This window comes from Hippoglossus hippoglossus, chromosome 6 (assembly GCF_009819705.1).
Source record: "Hippoglossus hippoglossus isolate fHipHip1 chromosome 6, fHipHip1.pri, whole genome shotgun sequence".
Lineage (NCBI taxonomy): Eukaryota > Metazoa > Chordata > Actinopteri > Pleuronectiformes > Pleuronectidae > Hippoglossus > Hippoglossus hippoglossus.
This window is the reverse complement of record NC_047156.1, coordinates 28,524,075-28,529,747: the sequence shown is the minus strand read 5'-3', so window position 1 is coordinate 28,529,747 and position 5,673 is coordinate 28,524,075. Positions and strand designations below refer to the sequence as shown.

At 41.5% G+C, this 5,673-nt stretch overlaps 1 long non-coding RNA gene across 1 annotated transcript; it reads right to left on the bottom strand.

The window, feature by feature from the left end:
• Positions 1-2,835: 2,835 nt before the first annotated feature.
• Positions 2,836-5,368, bottom strand: LOC117762765. The gene is made up of 3 exons (XR_004614068.1): positions 5,121-5,368; positions 4,662-4,664; positions 2,836-2,848 (listed from the first exon to the last, which is right to left on the bottom strand). It is a non-coding gene; the product is annotated as an uncharacterized LOC117762765 (long non-coding RNA).
• Positions 5,369-5,673: the final 305 nt, after the last annotated feature.

Genomic DNA, 5,673 nt, shown 5'->3' with positions numbered 1-5,673 from the left:
ACACGAGGTTAGCGACACCAGCAACCATAGTCAATTGCATGCCAGGGGCTAGAGCAGGTGACATCGAATCCAAACTGAAGCTGCTGGCTTAAGCTAAACGTAAATAAAGTAAGATCGTAATTCATGTAAGCAGCAACGGCTCCAAGCTTCGTATGTCGGAGGTCACTAAAGTTAATGTTGAGTCGTGTGTGCTTTTGCAAAAAACGATGTTGGACACTATAGTTTTCTCTGGACCTCTTCCTAACACAACAGGTGATGACATGTTTAGCCGCATGTTGTCTTTTAACCGCTAGCTGTCGAGGTGGTGTCCTGTAAATGGTGTGGGCTTTGTAGATAAATGGCAAACTTTTTGGAGGAAACCTGGTCTTGTTAGGAGAGACGGCGTTCATCCCACTTGGGATGGAGCAGCTCTCTTATCTAGGAATATTACTCAGTCTATAAAATGACAACCCAGAGTTTGGACCAGGAAGCAGAGCTGCAGTGCTACACACTTCTCTGCGCTCCCTCTGGATCAGTCACACAACCACAAACCCATAGAGATTGTGTCTGTCCACCGTCCCATTAAATTATGTAAATCAAACAATAACAGAGGGAGAATTCTAAACAAAAAACTAATACAAATTAACACAACCTCTGCAACAACTCAAGAAACAAAGACTTTTAAATGTGGACTTTTAAACATAAGATCATTATCATCAAAGGCTATTTTAGTTAATGAACTAGTCTCAGATAAAAAAAAAAAAGTATTGTCCCTCACTGAGACCTGGCTGCATCCCGATGACTTTGTCAGTCTAAATGAATCTACTCCCCCCAGTCATGTAAATTCACATGTTCCCAGAGAATTTGGCCGAGGAGGTGGAGTGCTATTTTTAACTCCAGTCTATCAATTAATCCTAAACCTAAACTAAGCTCCAACTCATTTGAAAGTCTTGTTCTTAGTCTTCCACACCCATCCAAGAAATTCCAACAGCCAATCATATTTGCTGTAGTTTACCGTGCTCCTGGGGCTTATTCTGAATTTTTAACGGAATTCCCTGAGTTTTTATCAAACCTAGTCCTAAAAACTGATAAAATTATTATTGTCGGTGACTTTAATATTCATGTTGATAATAATAATGATGAGCATTTATTTCAGTACTAGACTCAATTGGTTTCAGTCAGTGTGTACACCAACCTACTCATTGTTGTAACCACACACTTGACCTTGTAATATCATACGGTGTCAAAATTGAACATCTAACAGTTCTTCCACGTAATCCGATTCTATCAGACCATAATTTAATAACCTTTGACCTTTCATTATCAGAATATATGCCACTAATAAAAAACTCCTTTTCTAGATCTGATAGTGCTGTAGCTAAATTTAAAGGGGACATAGCATGCAAATTCCACTTTGTTAGTGCTTCTACACGTTAATGTGGGTATCTGGCATGTCTACCAACCCAAAAACTCTGGGAAAAAAACACTCGTGCATTTTGTTATAGTTCCTCTAAGTCAGAAACGTCATGCTTGAGCGACTCGATTGAGCTTCCTGGGTTTTGTGTCGTAACAAGGCACTGGAAGTCTCCCTACATGACCTTGGCCGACCCCCCACCTCACCCCCCGTCCCCCGTCCCCGTCCCCCCCCACACTCGTTATGCCGGGTTTACACCGGAGGCAGCGAGGCTGCGAGGCTGCGAGGCAGCGCAGCGCCGTTCCCAAGCACGCAGCCGCCTGGCTGTTCACACGGGACAAGCATTTCTCCGCGCTGGTCAGCCCGCGATTCACTCACATGTGGCATTTGTCTGGATCGTTGGGACTGGGAGGCTGCAGCAGTTGCTTGGGCGCGACCGCTCGCTCTCCCATGCGTGAGCTGGAATTTGTGTCAACGCCACACAGCCAGCAGTGTGGAAGACTTCCGCAGTGTTCAGCTCTACTGTAACACACAGAGCGTGTACTGGTAAAATGGGCATGCTATGTCCCCTTTAAGGAAATAATTCCAATTACATTTAAACCCGTATTATCCGTCGATATAACCAACAAATTCATTAAAAACCCTAGCTCCACTGAGATTGACCATCTTGTCGATAGCTCTGTAAAGTCATTACGATTAACATTAGACTCAATAGCGCCACTAAAAAAGAAACGTGTAAAACGTAGTAAATTAGCTCCGTGGTATAATTCCAATACACATGAATTAAAACAAGCGTCACGAAAACTAGAAAAGAAGTGGCGCTCCAGCAATCGTGTTGAAAATCTCCTAGCCTGGAAAAATAGTGTTAAAGCATATAAGAAGGCCCTCCACAAAGCAAGAGCTGCCTACTACTCCAAATTAATAGAAGAAAATAAAAACAACCCCAGGTTTCTCTTCAGCACTGTAGCCAGGCTGACAGAGAGTCACACCTCCACCGAACCCAGTATTCCTCGATCCCTAAATAGCAATATCTTTATGAACTTCTTTCATGATAAATTCTAACTATTTGAAATAAAATCAACCATCTCCTGCCCTCAATTGGCACTAATACCCTATCAAGAACAGAAATCTCAGAAACTGCTTAGAATCTTACCAATTATTTAGACAGCTTCTCTCTGATCACTCTTGATCAGCTGACAAAAATAATCTCATGTTCTAAACCAGGGGTCGGCAACCTTTTTGACAATAAGTGCCAATGTAAAATGTTCTCGTTAATTAGTGTGCCATATCAACATTTTTTATATTAAGTTTTATTATTGAACCACATTAATATTTCCAACAGACATGTCATTTTATTCCATCCATATTGGCTATATATAGAACAACACTTTAAACTAACATGTTTATCTCATTATGATTGCAATAATAAGTTTGTCATTAACCCCACCAACCACACTCATATTCAGAATTGCAAAAGCTTGCTTCAAAGACTTTGAGAGAGTTGGCTTCCCATACCTGGACACTGCACGTTTGATGGATTCTCCCTTGTCTGCCTGATCTTTGAAACTTCTTTTGTGCTTTGTCTCAAAGTGGCGCTTAACACTGGACGTTCGGCACACAACATTTTCAAACGTGCACACAGCACGGTCCTTATGAAAAACAAAGCCACAGTCTTCTTCCCATGAGGGCTGAAATGCCCATGCCTTCAGTTTTTTAGCTAGCGGGCATGCCATCACCAATACACCTGAACGGCTGCGCATTACTGGCACCTAGTGGCTGGGAGGTGTTAACATCAATCAAGCTAAATAATACAGGCTGCGTGACATCAAAACCTTTGAACATTTCTTTAATAAGTGTGCCAATGATTATGGCTCCGCGTGCCTTAGGTTGCTGACCCCTGTTCTAAACCAATAACTTGTATCTTAGATCCCAACCCTACAAAATTACTTAAAGAAATTCTGACCCTAATTGATAGTACGTTACTGGACACAATTAATTTCTAGTTATCATCAGGATAGGTACCACAGTCCTTTAAGCTAGCTGTAATCAAACCCCTTCTCAAAAAATCCACCCTAGACCCGCAGGTTTTAGCCAACTACAGACCGATATCCAACCTCCCCTTCCTGTCTAAAATCCTTGAAAAAGTTGTAGCCAATCAGCTGTGTGAGTTTCTCCAGGAAAGTAATGTATATGAAGACTTTCAGTCGGGGTTTAGAGCAAATCACAGCACGGAGACAGCCTTGGTTAAAGTCACTAATGACCTTCTAATAGCTTCAGATCAGGGATTTGTGTCCGTCCTCGTTCTGTTAGATCTTAGTGCAGCATTCAACACTATTGACCATCACATTTTATTACAGAGACTGGAACAGTTAACTAGCATTAAAGGAACCGCCCTATACTGGTTTAAATCATATTTTTCAGATCGATTCCAATTCGTGCAAATTAATGTTCCACAGGGCTCTGTGCCCGGCCCAATTTTATTCTCATTATATATGCTTCCACTAGGAAACATTATCAGGACACACTGTAAATTTCCACTGCTATGCGGATGACACCCAGATATACTTGTCAATAAAACCTGAACAATGTAATCAATTTACTAAACTCCAAGCATGTCTCAAGGACATAAAAACCTGGATGACCCGCAATTTTGTCTTATTAAACTCAGATAAAACAGAGATCCTTTAATTCTCACTTAAAACAAATTTCTAGGACTGCCTTCTTCCACTTGCGTAATATCTAAAAAATCTGACATGTCCTTTCTGAAAAAGATGCAGAAAAACTAGTCCATGCCTTTGTTACATCCAGACTTGATTATTGTAATTCCTTATTATCAGGCTCCAGCAGTAAGTCGTTAAAGACTCTGCAGCTTGTCCAAAATGCTGCAGCACGTGTCCTGACAAGAACCAAGAAAAGAGAGCACATTTCTCCTGTATTAGCTTCACTACACTGGCTTCCGGTTAAATCTAGAATAGAATTAAAAATTCTCCTCCTCACCTTCAAGGCCCTTAATAATACGGCACCATTATATCTTAAAGAGCTGATAGTACCTTATCAACCCACTAGAGCACTGCGCTCCCAGAATTCAGGCTTACTTGTCGTCCCTAAAGTCTCTAAAAGTAGAGTAGGACCCAGAGCTTTCAGCTATCAAGCTCTTCTCCTGTTGAATCATCTCCCACTTTCAGTTTGGGAGGCAGACACCATCTGTACGTTTAAGAGTAGGCTTAAAACCTTCCTTTTCGATAAAGCTTATAGTTAGAGCTGGTACAGGCTTCATTCATATCTCATCAATACATGTTACTGACTTGACTTCTTCCCCGGAGTCCCTTTGCCTTATCGTCTGCATAATAATATAAACTAGAAAATTCCTCCTGCCGAGAAATTTCAAATGGGTGCCTTGCTTGCTCCCGGCGCAACAGAGACTCTTTGTTTTTTTGGGGGGAAGAGAGAGAGAGACACAGACTGGTTGCTTTAAGAGAGAGAGAGAAAATGTACCAGATTGAGAGAGAGAGAAAATGTACCAGTTTGAGAGAGAGAGAGAGAGAGAGAGAGAGAGAGAGGCTGGCTGGTTTAAGAGAGAGGACAGACTGGCTGGTTTAAGAGAGAGAGACTTGATCAGTAGGTGGCGCTATCACTAACACTGCATACGCTCATAGGTCTCTTCAGGTCAGGGCACTGATCATGTGACAGAATTTTGGGGTTGATTGCTCACACTTCATTTTCACACTGGCGAAATCACTATCACTGCATACACACTAATATATCTGTTCAGGTCAGGAATCTGATGAAGTGTGTGCAATTTGGGACCAATTGCTCAAACTTAATTTTCACACTGACCACTAGATGGCGCTATCACTATTAGTGTGTATGCAGTGATAGTGATAGCCTTGACTTGATCAGTCCTTGACTCTGATCATGTGACAGAATTTTGGGGTCGATTGCTCACACTTCATTTTCACACTGACCAGTAGGTGGCGCTATAACGATGAGTCAATATTGAAGTTGAGTGCAATTGTACATGTAAGAAAAAATATATATTTTTGGCTTCAGTTGGTTTTGAAGTCACGACCAGTGGATCACTGAGTCAGCGTCTCAACCCACTGATCCAATCACATTGTTGTTCAAATCATCAGACAAAGAAAATAACAATGTTAAAGTTTTGCCCTCACCTGGACTTGACCTCACGATTTCTGAGTCTCTGTCCCTCTGCTCTACCCACCGTACTACAAATAGTATTGATTAACATTTGTGAAGTAGTTAATTTAAAGATTCCTTTCCCC